At 40.8% G+C, this 16684-nt stretch overlaps 1 pseudogene; it reads left to right on the top strand.

Moving 5' to 3' along the window:
• Positions 1-297: 297 nt before the first annotated feature.
• Positions 298-13612, top strand: LOC122106222 (annotated as a pseudogene).
• Positions 13613-16684: the final 3072 nt, after the last annotated feature.

The raw sequence follows: 16684 nt of genomic DNA, 5'->3' as shown, positions 1-16684 counted from the left end.
CTGGCTTTGGGGTGGATAATTGGAGATGAGAATCTCATGGACTTTCCTGCCAAAGCTAGTAGGATCCTCAGATCTCAGACTCCCATGTAGCTAGGATTACAGACATGAGCCACCTACCCATCCTACCTACTGTTTTCTAAATAGAATTTTAAAAATCATGTTTAAGTAGTTATACAAAGAAGTTTTAATTCAACTATGAGTTTACTACATGCTTGTATTTGTTTAAATGTCTAGCATTCCAGCCTTTAAAATGAGAATGTATGGAAGTGGTTTCTAAAGTCTCTTCAATTTGCAATGATGGATTTCACCCAGGTAATGTGGTCCCATCCTGCCATTCCCAGTGTGGTCAGGTGAGTAGTAATGCATCTATGTTGCCCTCTAGTGGCAACAAATTAAAGAGAATTTAAAAAACTGTTACACAGAAAAGTCATTTGAAGAAATAAAAAGGCCAGTAGGGATAGACAGCAAATCATCTAGACAGCAAGAGGAAAAATAAAATAGGACACAGGGGAAAACTATAGGAAGCACTTAGATAAGAAGATTCAGGGGCTGGGAAGGTGGCTCAGTGGTAGAGCGCTTGCCTTGCATGCATGAGGCCCTGGGTTCAATACCTCAGCACCACATAAGCAAAAAGAAAAAAGCCGGAAGTGGCGCTGTGGCTCAAGTGGTAGAGCGCTAGCCTTGAGCTGTAGAGCTGAGGGACAGAGTCCAGGCCCAGAGTTCAGGCCCCATGACCGGACCCATAAAAAAATGAAAAAAAAAAGAAAATTCAGACTCAGTATTTACAAAGCAGGCTTTCAACAATGCTTTCATGTTTGCTAATTTAATCTTCTTGAAAAACTCCAAAAAGATAGTACAACCTCTGTTTTTACACAGAGCTTTTCAATGGAAGGTCAAAATAATGTGCCAAATAATGTAACCAGAAACTATAGGGGAAGTGATTGATTCCAAAGTCAATGCCCTTTTACGATCAGGTTACAAGCAAAGTTGGGAACATTGAAGACAGGTTGGAATGAAGTCAGCCTTTATTCCTTACTGGGATGCAACATCATGTTGGCTATCCACCTACTTATGGTTCCTATGGAACTGGAGGGGAGGGGTGGAGTTTGCTGATGACTCCCAGGTTTGTAGCTCACTCTTTCTAGAATGTACTAACTCGTATCAGTAGAGTGGGAACAAACCAAGAAATACTGTTAAAATTGTTCCTAAGGAAGTGATTTCCATATCTCAGGTTCTGCAATGCCTATCAACCACCTGTAACCATTTTCTATCCCCTAGACTTGAGAGAGATTACAGCCTAATTCCTCTCATTTTCCCACTGCCTTTATTTTTCTCTATCAATTTCATGGCTTATATTACTGTATCTATAGCTAAAGGCTAGAGATGGGCAATGCTTGGTAAAATACTATTCTGATTCCAGGAATACATAAACACTGTGAATCACTTTAAGAAATGTTTTTAAGAAATGAAGCAAGACTGTGACAGGGAATGCCTATAAAATTCTAAATGTTACTTGTGAATTTCTTTCTAAAACTAATCATCTAACATAATACATATATTTTCTTGTGCTGGAGATCAAACCCAAGGACTTCCACACAGAAAGTAAGTGCTCTATTATGGAGCCACATCTCCAGTCTTTTAAAATGAAAATGAAAAGTGATGCTGGCTACCCAGGAAACTAACATCTAAGGATCACAGTTCAAAGCCAGTCCTGGCACAAAAGGCCCTGAAACTCTTATCTCCAAGTACTACCAAAAAGACAGAAGTGGAGCTATGGTTTAAGTGGTAGAGTATGAGCCTTGAACAAAATATCTCAGGGAAAGCACCCAGGCTGGGAGATTAAGCACAGGACCACACACCCATGAAAGAAATTCATCGATAGAATACTTAACATACATCATAAGAAATTTTCTGTCAAGTAGTTCTCACTACAACAAACCTCTACATGATCATTTGACTTAAAACTTGAATAGGTATTTTGTTCTAAAAAATATTAAGTACACAAATAATTTGGAGCCAGGCACTGGTGGCTCACACCTATAATTATAGCTACCCAAGAGAAAGATCTGAGGATTACTGTTTGAAGCCAACCTGTGCAGGAAAGTCCACGACAGTCTTGTCTCCAATTGACCACCAAAAAGCCAGAAATAGAGGAGTGGATCAAAGTGGCAGCACAGGAGCTTTGAGCAAAAGTGTCTCAGGGACAGTGCCCTGGCCCTGATTTCAAGCCCTATGATTAACCAAAAGAAAACACAAATGTGAGTTCTTTGCTCATATACTGTTCCCAATATATTATTTATTCATTTATTATCTCTTGTACTGCCCAACACCTATCCTTCCTCTTGATACTATTTATACATTCATGTCATCCCTTTGTAAAATTGCAATTTGTTTTGAGGAAATACCAGTTTATTCATCACTGAAGGTTTTATGCAGCTTGAACTCTGGGCCTAGGTGCTGTCTCTTAGTTCTTCAGCTTAAGGATAGAACTCTACCACTTGAGCCACAGCACCACTCCCTCCTTTTTTTGCTTATGTGATGCTGGGGAATTGAACCCAGCAGAACAATTTTCCCTCTTGTTTGACAAGGAACTACTGAGCTCACTCATTTCTCCTGCTGAGCTGTTGCTGTACCAGTGAAACAGGTGCATGGAGGTTTCTTTCTGGTTTTTACACAGTTGGAAAGAGCTGTCCTGACTGTACACACTTTTCACAAGGCAGTTCTGAGACTTCAGACAGACAGTGAGGAAACTGGGGCTTCTCAGGGAGCTCTACCCATTACAGCTAATCCTTTCTAGGATTAGCTGAACAAATCCATCACCAATTTTGGTCAGTATTTCTACTTTTACTGCCTATCAAAACATTTCAGTAAAAGCAATGCATGGCTTATTCAAATACAGTTAGCACAAGAGAGAAAAGTCTTCCTAAATTCAAAGAAAGAAATTGTTGAATCATTTGATATAATGCCTATACCATATGTAGATTATCAAAGAATGAGAAATGAAGGCGCTTGATGTACCACCTGATACACATTTATGGAAGGTGTAAGATATATTAGTGAAATTATTTTATGTAAACAGTTATTGCTAAACATTTTTCTCAGCATGTATTTAGCTGTGTCCCACAAAGTTTGGTATGTTGTATTTTCAGTTTTATTCAATTAGATGCATTATTACAATAGCTTCCCTGGAGACTTCCTCTTCAAACTCATGGGTTAATTACAAACATGTTTAGTTTCTCAATGTTCCAAAGACATTTCTGTTCATGATTCCCAGTTTGATTGTATCTCACTTACAGAGCAAACGCTGCATGGGCTAGCTTGAAGAAGCTTGAACCTCAGCCTCCCCAGTGGCTACAATTATAGGAATGAATCAACAACACCCAAACATGCTAACATATACAAAGATATAATCATTAGTTTTAATTTTCTAGGAAAAGAGCCCAAATGTTTTCCACTTAGATATCTAGCAAAGTGAGCTTCAATTCCAGTGCAATACCTGAAAACCACTGTTACTCAGCTAAGCCAGCTGTTCTTCCTGTAGAGGATGAGTAGAAACCTCTAGGCCTGATTCCCTCAGGTCACAGATTCCAGAACAGGAAGTAAATTGCCTGGGACATATCTGTACCTAATACTGTCATTTCCTCTTCTCAATGTGTGTGTGTGTGTGTTTGTGTGTGTGTGTGTGTGTGTGTGTGTGGCCTGATCTCTGGACTTGGGCTCTGTCTCTCAGCTCTTCAGCTCAAGGCTACTGCTCTATCACTTGAGCCACAGTACCACTTGCGGCTTTTTCTGCTTATGTGGTGCTGAAGAATTAAGCCCAGGGCCTCATGCATGCAAGGCAAGCATTCTACCCCTGAGCCACCTTCCCAGCCCTAAATGTATGTATCTGTATAAAACAAGGGAACGTGACTTGCAAACTCTGAATTTCCCATGCTCTTTGGGAAGTCTTTCCAAGCTGGACAGAATTAATGGTGGTATATTCAGAATTAGATTTGGTCACAAAGAACAGCCCCAAGAGTTCTACAGGTATGTTATTAGACACATGCCTGAACTCATAGTTAATGGACTCTACAATGTTTTTCAAGCTTGTGGTTCATGCCTATTATTCTGGTTAATCAGGAGGTTGAGATCTGATGATCAGGGGCTGAAGTCAGCTAGGACAGGAACGTCTGTGAGACTCATCTCCAAATGACTAGCAAAAGGTAGGAAGAGGAGGTATGGCCCAAGTGGCAGAACACTAACCTTAAAGAGAACCAAACCAACAAAATTAGAAATGGAAAAGGAAACATCACAACAAATACCCAGGAAAGTTGTAAAATTTCCAAGAAATGGAGAAAGTTCTAGAGACATACAAGATGCCAAAACTGAATGAAAAAGACATGAATCACTTAAACAAAATCCCAGGAAGCAAAGTTATCAGAGAAAAAAATGAAGAGTCTCCCAACCAGGGAAAGTCCAAGGGATTCACAGCAGAATTACAGAAGGCTGTTAAAGAAGAGCTAACACTAGTACATATCAATTTTTTCCATGAAATGAAATGCTGAAAAAACAATCCCAGAATTTCCTTCTTTTAAAGTCCTTTGGCCTTCGAGCCGCCAGTGGCTCACACCTGGAATCCTAGTTACTCAGTAGGCTGAGACCTAACGATTGAAGTTTTGAAGCCATCCTGGGCATGAGATTCTTATCTCCAATTAACTACCAAAAAGCTGGAACTGGAGCTGTGGCTGAAGAGCACGAGCCTTGAGGAGAAAAGCTCAGGGACAGTGCTGAGGCCCTGAGTTCAAGCAGGTACAGAAGGAAAAAGAAAAATTATCTGGCCTTTAACCTCTTCTTGATTCAATACTAATCATCTTGTAATTTCCTAATGAGTTTTTAAAATTAAATTTGGATTATAAGTTCCTTCAAAGCAAGACTGGTACTTTCTCAGTATTGATGTGAGCAGTAAAAGCTGTTCATTAGCCAGGAAGATGGAGCTGGTCAGGGACAGAACTGAAGCAAAAGCATACCATTCACTGTGGACTCAAACTGGACTTGTAAGAATCAGACCACATCTTGTTGAACTGCAATGTGAAAAATGATTTTATTTATTTCTGTTGTCTTTTAGAATCCCTGCATTTGGCAAATATGAAGAAATGTCAGCATATCATGAGAAAAATAATGTTACCCAAATGTTTATTTTATTTTCTACTTTATTTATTTTTCTTTTGCTGGGATTTGAAATCAAGGTCAATATATGTGTGGTAGGTACTTTACTAGTTTAAAAATCTTATTTCATATCTGGTGGCTCATGCCTATAATCCTAGCTACTCAGGAGTTAAGATCTGAGGATTGCGGTTCAAAGCCACTGGGCAGGAAAGTCTGTGAGACTCTTATCTACAAATAAACCCAGCAGAAAACTGGAAGTGGTGTTATGGCTTAAGAGTGCTTCCTTGAGCTGAAGAGCTGAGGGACAGCCCTCAGCCCCAGAGATCAAGCCCCAGTACCGACCAAAACAAAAAGAAAACTTATTCATTTCATTTTTATTTATTTAGATTTGCCTCTTCATTTAGACTGGGTTTTTTTTTTTTTTTTTTCAGGTAGGCTCTTGTACTACCTATGACTCTTACATAGTTGGAAGTATAGACCCATGACCAAGCACTCAGCTTTTTCTTTAGTTTGGGTCTTGCTAACTCTTTGCCTAAATTGGCCTTAAACCTTGATCTCTCCAAATTCGGCCTTATGAGATGGTAAGATTATGTGGATGGGCATGTATTTTCTTTTTTGTTGTTCCGGTCATGGGGCCTGAACTTCTGGGCCAGGGTGCTGTCCCTCAGCTCTTCATCTCAAGGCTAGCGCTCTACCACTTGAGCCACAGCACCACTTGTGGCTTTTTTCTTTTTGCTTATGTGGTGCTGAGGAATGGAACCCAGGGCCTCGTGCATGCAAGGCAAGCGCTCTACCACTGAACCACCTCCTTAGCCCTGGGCATGTATTGATATTAATCCACATAGAAGAAATTCACTCAATTTAAAACTAATCTAGTAGTATATTCAAAACAAGCTCTACATTCAAAGCTAAAAGCCAAGCAAGCGTTTCTTGAAGAGCCCAGATATTTTATGAATATGAAGAGTCCTTGGCTACAGATGGAAGGGCAAGGTCAAAGATCCTCTCTGTGACGATGGTTGGACTCACACCGCCAGTGTAACCAACTCTGTCTACATTCCCTCTCAGGACCTGCCTTGTAAGCCCCTCACACCACACACAGCTGTCACTTTTGTGAAGGATCCTCAGGTACCCAAAGGGAGCCCGGGAGTGTGACCCTCCATGGGCAAGTCCATACCTGCCCCTACCGTTCCTCCAGTCCTCAGCTTCCAGAGGCAGTGGTCAACCTCTTCTGACTATGATCCAGATCTTCAGGAAAGTCACTCAGATGCCGATCCCAGCTCCATCTCAACCGAGGCATGCAATTCTGTAATTGGTGACTCGTTCCTTTCTCTACCTAATGCAATGAGAATAAGAGGTAAAATTAAGTGACTCATAGAAAATATAAAAACTTAGGATGAGCATATAGAAGCTGACATAGGAAGATGTAGGGAGGCAGAAGGAGACCTTATCATTGAAAAAGAATTCCAACGAACCAGGTGTTCGTACCCCATGTCTGTAAACAAAACTGCTCAGGAAGCTTAGATCTGAGTGTTGTGGCTCATAACCAGACCAGGCACAAAAGACCACAATACTCTTAGTTCCAATTAACCATCGAACATCTGGAAGTTGAACTGTGGCACAAGTGGTAGAACAGAAGCCTTCAGCAAAAAAGCCAAGGTATACCACCTGGGCACTGAATTCAAGCCCATGCATGGGTGCACCCACCCCTACACAATCCAGGTAGAATTAGGATATAGTTCTTATTCAAAATGAGAATAGAGGGGCTGGGAAGGTGGCTCAGTGGTAGACCGCTTGCCTTGCTTGCCTGAGGCCTTGGGTTCGATTCCTCAGCATAACATAAGCAAAAAGAAAAAAGCCTGTGGTGGCGCTGTGGCTCAAGAGGTAGATCGCTAGCCTTGAGCAGAAGAGCTGAGGGACAGCACCCAGGCCCAGAGTTCAGGCCCCACGACCAGACCCCAAAAAAACAAAAACAAAAACAAAATGAAAATAGAATCTAAAGTGTAGACAAGTCTTAAGTGAAATTATATGTAAAGTGGTTTTTTTATCTATCTCAACTAGAATAATCAAGTCTGAACATATACTAAAGACATCTTCACTCATGAAAGGTCTAAAATATTTACACTGTGAAATGGAAAATCAGGTGGATGAGGATTTCTAGGAAGATGGAAGAGGGCACTGTGATGTTAGAATAGCGATGTTAAGAACTCCTAGTAGGAAAATGGGAGACATTTCATTAGTGCTAAGCACAGAGTACATTAAGTTCATGCCAAAGATGATCATTATTCATTCTCAACAAGGACAAAACAGTACAAATTGTTCAAAAACAGAAATATAATCATACAATTCTGCCACTTACATAAGTATCTACATAGTCTTTAAATAAGGTATACTCCGTGTTTTCTAATTGGGCAGCTAAGAGAGGAAGAGGGACAAACCTTCAATCCTTACTTAGAAGTCAAGAAGACATTTCTCAAACTGAAAGATTCATTAATAGTAGCCCATGTAAAACACTTAGAAATAAGATGAATACTCAAAGATTAAGTGTACTATGAAGTAACCATCTGAGAAACTACAGACAGACATGGCAGGAACAGAGTTTCATTCTTCTTCATCTGTTGGGGCTTCTAGAACAAAACACTTTTCTCAAAGATGGCATGTCCTCAGTATATTATGTATGGGAAGGGGCAAGACAGTTCCTGGGGGCTCTTTTTCCAGGGCACAAATCCCATTATTAGAGTTCATGACCTAATCATCTCCCCAAAGCCCCCACCTCATGGATCCATCTGATTGGGATCAGTTCATCTCTCCAGTTCAGTTCATCAAAGTTCATCTCTCCAGCTCATTTCTGCACTATTTTGGGAGATAGAGCATTTAGACCACAGGGTTTTCAAAAGAAGCCAACTCGGCAGGCAACATTCAGGTTTGTTCTTTGCATAAAGCAAAAACAGAAAGTACCCACACCTACAAATTTGGGTGGTTTTCTTCTTTTTCTGAGATCCTCTTCAATATTCTTGGAAGTAGAAGAGCTAATGATTGCTTGGTTTGTGGCCTTCGTGTTTTCAAGCAGAGTCGGCAAATTAACATCTTGACTACTACAGGTATTTTTGGTACTCTTTCCCATTACCAGGAATTACCATTTATAACAATAACACAAAAAATAAAAGATTTGGAACATTGATTTGTATAACTACTACCTACTGAACTAACAATCTGTGAGAAAAGCAAAATCAACACCCCTAACAGCTCCACACATAGAAATAGCTATGAATTCTCCATTACTTGTGACTAAACACATTCTAATTGAAAAAAAATGTCAAGGGTACAAAAAAATTAGGAGATTTCATGTTTCACACACTCTATCAACTTTTTCCTCAGTAGTTCCCAAATCATCTAGAAGCTACTTAAGCATGAGTAGTAAAGAGGGAACAGAATCCGTTTGTGTGCAGAAAACTCGGTGTCGCTGCCCTGACTGCATTCCCCTCCCTGGAGGCAGGCTGCTCTCAGAGGACAAGTCCCACAGGCCATCTCTGCACGTGTCCTAAGATGCTCTTTCAGGTCCGGCCCCTCTCTCCCTGGCTCTTTGCTGCCCATCTAACCTCTCATCACTCCTGGGACTCCAGGTTGTGGCCCACTCGGCAGGCTGATGGCTCTATTAAGTGGAATGAAAGATTTCCATCACCTTGAGTGAAATGGGCTGGAAGAGCATGCTACTGTGAGAAGAGTTCATGGACAAGTTTTCTTGGACGGCTGGAGGAGTTCAACCCAACTTGCAAAGAATGAATCTGTAGGTATGATGATACTACTAACATTTTTTTTCTAAAATTCTATGCAGCCAACTATGAGAGTTCTAATGCTCTCAGAAGCTCCATGTGGTTAATGTTTTCTTGCATAAAAATCATTTTTCTAATAAAACCTTGGCTACTTTATATTAACAAAAACCCTAAGAAAGGATTTTGATCAATTCAGGCCTACTGGGAGTAAACAGGATCAGGTAATGGATTTCTTAAGATTGATTGCTTGTCACTTCAAGTAACAAAACAAAGAACTGAAGTGACTTATCTGTAGGGGAGAAAATCAAATTAGGAGCCCCTGTGATATACAAACATGCTACGTAATATACACTAGGCTTCAGTATAAGAAGGAAACTCAGGCCCGGAGCCAGTGACTCTTGCCTATAATTTAAACTACTCAGGAGGCTGAGATCTGAGGATCATGTTTGGAAGCAAGATGAGGTAGGAATGTCCATGAGGCTCTATGTCCACTTAATCACTAAAAGACAGAATTAGAGTTGTGGCTCAAGTGGTAGAGTACTAGTCTTGAGCAAAGAAAGTTCAGGGGTAGCACCCAAGGCCTGACTTCAATCCACAGGATGTGCATAAACAAACAAACAAACAAAGGTATTCAGACTTCATCACAAAGGCTCAATAGCTATGTGCATGTGATCATATAAAATGATGCTTATTGAAAAGAATTCCAAGGAATGGAACAAGAGGGTTTGTTTTTTTTTTTTATTGTAAAGATACTATACAGAGGGTTACAGTTACATGAGTGAGGTAATGAGTACACTTCCTCTTGAACATTGTTACCCCCTCCATTAACAAGAGGGTTTTTATTCTAATGTTTGCACTTCCTATTTTTTCCCTTTTGTCGCTGTTTTCAATTTCTGTATCTTTATTGTGTATGCAGTTTTATTGGATGTGAGGAGAGGAAGGGAAAGCACAGAAACAGTATGACAATGAGTAAGCTAATTCAGCAGTGTTACTCACTAGACACTGTTTGAACTGTATGACTTCTGGGGAGAGGGAAGTAAGGGCAAATATGGGAGAAAATAAAGGAGGGGTGACACTATTCCAAAAGAAATGTACTTAATTCCTAATTTATGTAACTATAACCACTCTGTGTATCACCTATGCTATAAAAAACTTTAAAAACATGATATTCCTATTTCAATACAAAGAAAAGTGGGTAATTTTTTCTTTGTCGATTGTGGGGCTTGAACTCTGGATCTGGGTAGTGTCCTAGTTTGTGCTCTTTAGCTCAAGGCGAGTGCTCTACAGCTTGAGCCACAGTGCTACTTCCAGTTTTCTGGTGGCTTAGTGTAGAGAAGAGTCTCATGGACTTTTCTGCCTGGTGTGGCTTTGAACAGAGATCCTCAGATCTCAGCCTCCTGAGAAGCTCTGATCACAGGCATGAGCCACCAACGCAGGGCTTTGGGTAGATATTTGATATCTCCTTGATATCAGAGGAATAATTATATATAATATATCCCTAGCCTGGGGCTGCTGGCTCAAATCTGTAATCCAGGCTACTCAGAAGGCTGAGATATCTGAAGTTCATGATTCACAAAGCCAGACCAGGAAGAAAAGTCCATGGACTCTTATCTTCAATAAACAACTCAGAAAAGGCTGGAAGTGATGCTGTGGATCAAGTGGTAGCAAGACTTGAGCAAAAGAACTCAGGGACAATGCCCAGGGCTTGAATTCAAGCCCCACAGCCCCCCACCCCCAAAAGTAGGAAAGAGATGAAATAAATATTCCACAGGTAGCAGAAGCAGATAAACTCCAAGGTAGCGTGGAGAAACTAAAGGTAGAACAAAACAGAGACCACAGTCTTCTCAGGGAATGAATTGTGTGTGGTGCTTTCCCAACAATGTGGTTCTTACTTGTTATGAAAAGCTTGCAAGTTAGAGACCATCATCAGAATGCATGAAAAATGGATAGGTTTCAATTCAGAGTACTTTTTGGCAGGTAACGTTATGTGTGAGCCAGGATTTCTTGCTTGTGAGCAGGTGATCTAGCCACTTCACCCTTACTTTAAGCCACAGGCATTTTAAAGTGAGCAGGAGCTAGCAAAGGAAGATTGTTCAGGTCTCTACATGGCCTGAGCCACCACTAAATCATCAGTCTCCTGTCACAGGTTGTGTGGCCTTCAGTCCGGTCTTATGACCCACCCACCCTGCACTGTCCTGAATGAGAGCAAAGTAGACTACAATAGTAAGAGTTCAGGTAGACAAAAGACTCAAAGTTACAACAAAGTACAAAACAAAGAGACAGGATACATGATAACGCTTCAGTCAGTCACCTATAATTCAGGTGTTTATGCGACAGAGACCTAGACAATTGAATTTCAAAGCCAGGCCAGGCAAAAAGTCTGAGAGACAGTTTTTCCAATTAACCACCAAAAAAGCTGAACTGGCTCAAGTGGTAGAGCCAGCCATCAGCAAAAATAAAACAATAAAACAAAAAAAACAAAAACTCAAAAAAACCAACAGCACAAACCTCTGAATTCCAACCTGAGTATCAGCCTTCTTCCTTCCCCCTCCCTCAATACTGTCACTTTCTCAGAGTTAGTATAGTTTACTGTTTTGTCAAATATTAGTAAGTAAAAATGTATTTTGTTTCCTCTGTGAGCAGAAAAACATTATCTTTTTCATTCTATGAACACAGAAATGTTTTCCTTCTTCCCATACAAACAACATTTCAGATTGTGGTCTATCAGAGAAAATGTAATTCAGAAAGCAAACAAGTAAAATTTCTGTCTTTTAAACTGTAATCATCTTTGTGATTTCTGACACAAAATGGTACATCTGTCATGACACCTGTCTGTCGTGCAGGTGGCAGTGAAGGGAGCAGGGACAATGGGAAGATCACTTGCTTGGAAAAGCTGCCTTTGAAAGTCTCCTGCTTCATGAGAACTGAATCCTGCCATCTCTAGCGCACTCAGGCGGTAAAATCATGTAACTCCAAGTTCTTTTCTGATTCTGTCTCCATCTCCAATTTCACTTGGTAAATTACACAGATCTGAATATTCTCACATACTTTAGTGTCCCTGATTCAATTTCTGCATAAACTTCCTAAAATGCTAACAGAACTGAGGTAGTTCAATTTTTTTTTTTTGTCGGTCATGCGCCTTGAACTCTGGGCCTGGTGCTGTCCCTCAGCTCTTCAGCTTAATGTGAGTACTCTACCTCTTGAGCCACAGTGCCACTTCAGTTTTCTGAATGGTTTATTGGAGATAAGAGTCTCATGGACTTTCCTGCCTGAGCTGGTTTTGAACTGTGATTCTCAGATCTCAGCCTCCTGAGTAGCTAGGATTACAGGCGTGAGCCACCAGCACCTGGCCTAGTTCAACTTTTAAAATACGTGAAAAGTCAGCTAGTAAAGTACTAATTAGTAGTACATTTAGTGTAATGGAATTAGGTTAATTTGTTTTCCTCTCACATTTTGCCTTTCAACCAAGCATATTCCAATTCTCTAGACGAATTCTTACCTTGAAATTATGTTGTGTGACAGAAGAGATATTTATTTTTTAGTTTTAGTTTTAATTTTTTTGGCTGGTCGTGGGGCTGAACTCTGGTCCTGGGGGCTGTCCCTGAGCTCCTTTTGCTCAAGGCTAGCACTTTATCACTTGAGCCACAGTGCCACTTCCATCTTTCTCTGTGATTAATTGGACATAAGCATCTCACAGTTTCCTGCCTGGGATGGCTTCAAATCTTGATCTTCAGAAATCAGCTTCCTTAGTAGCTAGAATTACAGGTGTGAGCCACTGGCACCTGGCTAGACTGTTATATCTTTATTTGCTTCTTGTGTGATACACTTATAAGAAGGTTGCTTTGAAGTATACAAGTATTATATATATAAGGATATAGATACTATAGAATGTATACATTTTGAGAGTAATTTATCTATCCATGTTGCATTTATTTGGGATTCATAAAAGAAGACTGCTTTGCAGGATGATTGATGCATGCATATAATCCCACTGACTCAGGAAACTGAGACAGAGAAATTGTGGTTTGAGGCCAGTCCAGGAAAAGTTAGGGAGATTCTATCTCAAAAAGATAATGTTAGGAGGTATGGTTCCGGTGAGAGACGTGGGCCCGAGGACACCAAGATAGCGGTATACCCACCTGGTCATCCAACTCCTTCCCTAAGAGATGCAAAACTTAGAAGACAAGTAGTCATGCATATCATAGAAAAAAATTGAATCACTTAGAAAAGGCCTTAAATATAAATGGAACAATCCTGCTTGGAACAACAGCTAGCAACTCTGGAATATCAGCAAACTTGGTCTTCAGGAGCTGCTTGAAAGTCAATTATGATACTTTGAAGACATATTCATCATTGGCTATGCTTCCATTTTTATCTTCAGTAGTTACTTACAAGCTCCTTGTAACTGATGCTTTGTGTTCAGGATGCAAGGAAAACTGCATCCTGAGAAGTTTGCAGTTTAGTACACTATGTGGTATACTACATCCCAGTGCTTTGGCTTTTTCTAAAAATGGACGTCTGGCAGTCAAGTACCATACTGTTCCATGCCACCAAAAGGAAGAGTTTTACTTCACTGGGTGCTGCTTTGTCAAACAGAAATTAAACTAATGGTAAGTCCTATGATCTTTCAGACATGCTTTGGACTAGTTAATAGTCTATGACATTATGCAGTATATGAAAGCACACTTAAAACCTAGCCGGGCGCTGGTGGCTCACGCCTGTAATCCTAGCTCCTCAGGAGGCTGAGATCTGAGGATTGTGGTTCAAAGCCAGCCCGGGCAGGAGAGACCGTGAGACTCCTATCTCCAATAAACTACCAGAAAACCGGAAGTGGCGCTGTAGCTCAAGTGGTAGTGCGCTCGCCTTGAGCTGAAGAGCTTAGGGACAACGCCCAGGCCCAGAGTTCAAGCCCCACGACCGACCAAAAAAAAAAAAACCTATATGTAAAGATTAACCAAACAATGGATGGAGGCGAACTCAGTAGGCTGATTTTTTTTTCATGATGAAGATGTAGCCATTGCTGAAAGAATGAAAAGTAATTCCTGTTTCTGTTCTGTTTGCCTGGTCTATGTCAGATACTTGATAAGTATGTAATAACTGAATAAATGTTATTATAATAAAAAGATAATATTAGGGGCTGGGAAGGTGGCTCAGTGGTAGAGCACTTGCCTTGCATGCATGAGACCCTGGGTTTGATTCCTTAGCACCACATAAGCAAAAAGAAAAAAGCCAGAAAGTGGCACTGTGGCTCAAGTGGAAGAGCGCTAGCCTTGAGCTAAAGACCTGAGGGACAGCGCCCAGGCCCAGAGTTCAGGCCCCAGGACCACAAAAAAAACAAAAAAAGATAATATTAGCTAAAGGACAGGGGACTTGGCTCCAGTAGTATAGTGCTCAACTAGCCAGTGCAAAACCACTAGTCCAAACCCTCACACTGCATATAAAAAAGCATTCATAGAAGAGAAATGAATATTCTCTTGCCAACTTTATGTCTAAGAGGAAAGGACTCATGCAGAGGCTGGAAGGGCATCAACATAGCTATGTGTGCTATAGGCTGTCCACTGTGGTCTATCTCTCCTAGAAAACAAGTGACCACAAAGCATATTACTATTCCTTAATTTTAAGAATGTTCCTGGGTTGGCTGTGGAGTCCAGTGTTAGAGCACTAGCACAGGCTGTGCGAGGCACGAGCTACAATTCCCTTCCAAGCACCACATACACTGACAAAAGTTCTTGCTGGGCTGGGTGCCATAGACTAACTGCTATAACCCTAGCTACTCAACAGAATGAAATCTGAGGATTACAGTTTGAAGCAAGTATCAGCAGGAAAGTTCCTAAGACTCTTATCACCAATTAGCCACCACCAATCTAGCAGTGGAGTTATGGCTCAAGTGTTAGAGTGTTTGCCTTGAACACACAGTGCCCAGGCCCTGAGTTCTTCCCCATGACCGGCATACACATAAAAAGTTCTTCCTGTTTATATCTAATTAATATATATTCATAAAACCCATCAGAAAACACCTCAAAGCATATTTGTGTATTCTTACTTTTGATGGCCAGGACAAGAGAAGGTTCGATATAAATTCTACAGAGGAGCCTAGGGGGCCTCATTCTGCCTCAGTTCCCCTGTAAGGAGCAGGGTAATGACATGAGTTGAAGTTAAAGAAATCAGTAAACGAATGGAAAAACAAATGAACCCAAAAATTTACAATATGGAGACATGTTAAAAGTCAACATCTAGGGGCTAGGAAGGTGGCTCAGTGGTAGAGCGCTTGCCTTGCATGCCTGAGGTCCTGGGTTCGATTCCTCAGCACCACATAAACAAAAAGAAAAAAGCTGGAAGTGGCACTGTGGCTCAAGTGGTAGAGTGCTTGCCTTGAGCTGAAGAGCTGAGGGACAGCGCCTAGGCCCATAGTTCAGGCCCCACCACCAGACTCAAAAAAAAATAAAAAAATAATAAAAGTCAACATCTAGCTCATGCCTCTAATCCCAGCTATTCAGGAGGCTGAGAGCTGAGGATCCTGGTTTGAAGCCAGCTTGAGCAGAAAACTCCATGAGACTCTTATCTCCAATAAACTACCCCAAAAAGACCATAGTGGTGCTATGGCTCAAGAGGTACAGTGCTGCCCTTGAGCAAAAGAAACTCAGGGACAGCACCCATGCCTAGATTTCAATCTCCAGGACAAGCCAAAAAAAAAAAAAAAAAAGCAAATGAGAAGAGTCAACATCTTCATATAAAGTTCTACACGAATCGTATGAAGAAATGAAACAACAAGTCGTTACGTAGAAAAACGAACTTTAGGGGCTGGGAAGGTGCTTGCCTTGCATGCATGAGGCCCTGAGTTCGATTCCTTAGCACCACATAACCAGAAAAAAAAGCCGGAAGTGGTGCTATGGCTCAAGTGGTAGAGTGCTAGCCTTGAGCTGAAGAGCTGAGGGACAGCGCTCAGCCCATAGTTCAGGCCCATGACCGGACCCCAAAAAACAAAAAGAAAAACGAATTTTACAACCTTGGGGGGGGGCGAGGATGGGGGAGGGAGTATGGGAAGAAATGGTAAGGGGAAACAAAGGAGGAGGCAACAATCCTTGATAAGAAATGTACTCATTATCTTGCCTATGTAATTGTAACCCCTCTCTATAGTATTTTCACAATAAAAATAAATAAATAAATAAGGTGATATTGGGGAAATGAACCCTAAGATATGTGTTCAAATGTTTTTTTTCTTTCATGTGATTGTTTCTAACAGATTTATAAGATTATTTCTTTGTTGTTTGTATGTCCCTCCCCCAGTTTAACCCCTGCTTTCACTGTATTTGATATCGGTATAATTTGTGGAGGGGAAGGGGAAAAACAAATCGTTTAAATAGGGATACAGGTGGACCCATTGCAACAATGAGATGTACAAGTCGTTATGTCGAAAATGAACTTTACAACTTTGGTGGGGGGGGAGGCGGGGAGGATTGCGTGGGGGGGGGCGGAGGGAGGAATGGAAGGGATATGAAGGGGAATCAAAGGAGGAGGCTACAATGCTTGATAAGAAATGTACTCTTTATCTTGCCCATGTAGTTGTAACCCCTCTGTAAGGTAGTCTCACAATAATAATAAAAAAAAAAGAAACAAAGTTGACAGAGATGTATTCATTAGCTTACTTATGTAACTGAAACCCCTCTATACACAACCCTGACAATTAAAAAAATAAAGAAAGAATACTGAAGTCAGAATCAAAGCTGCATTTTCATTAATGATATTTTTGTTCTGTACAACTGAGATTT

The sequence above is a fragment of the Dipodomys spectabilis genome, unplaced genomic scaffold (genome assembly GCF_019054845.1).
Source record: "Dipodomys spectabilis isolate Male_0828 unplaced genomic scaffold, ASM1905484v1 ptg000039l, whole genome shotgun sequence".
Taxonomy (NCBI): Eukaryota; Metazoa; Chordata; class Mammalia; order Rodentia; family Heteromyidae; genus Dipodomys; species Dipodomys spectabilis.
The sequence above is the reverse complement of the archived record's forward strand: the minus strand, read 5'-3'. Positions and strand labels throughout refer to the sequence as shown.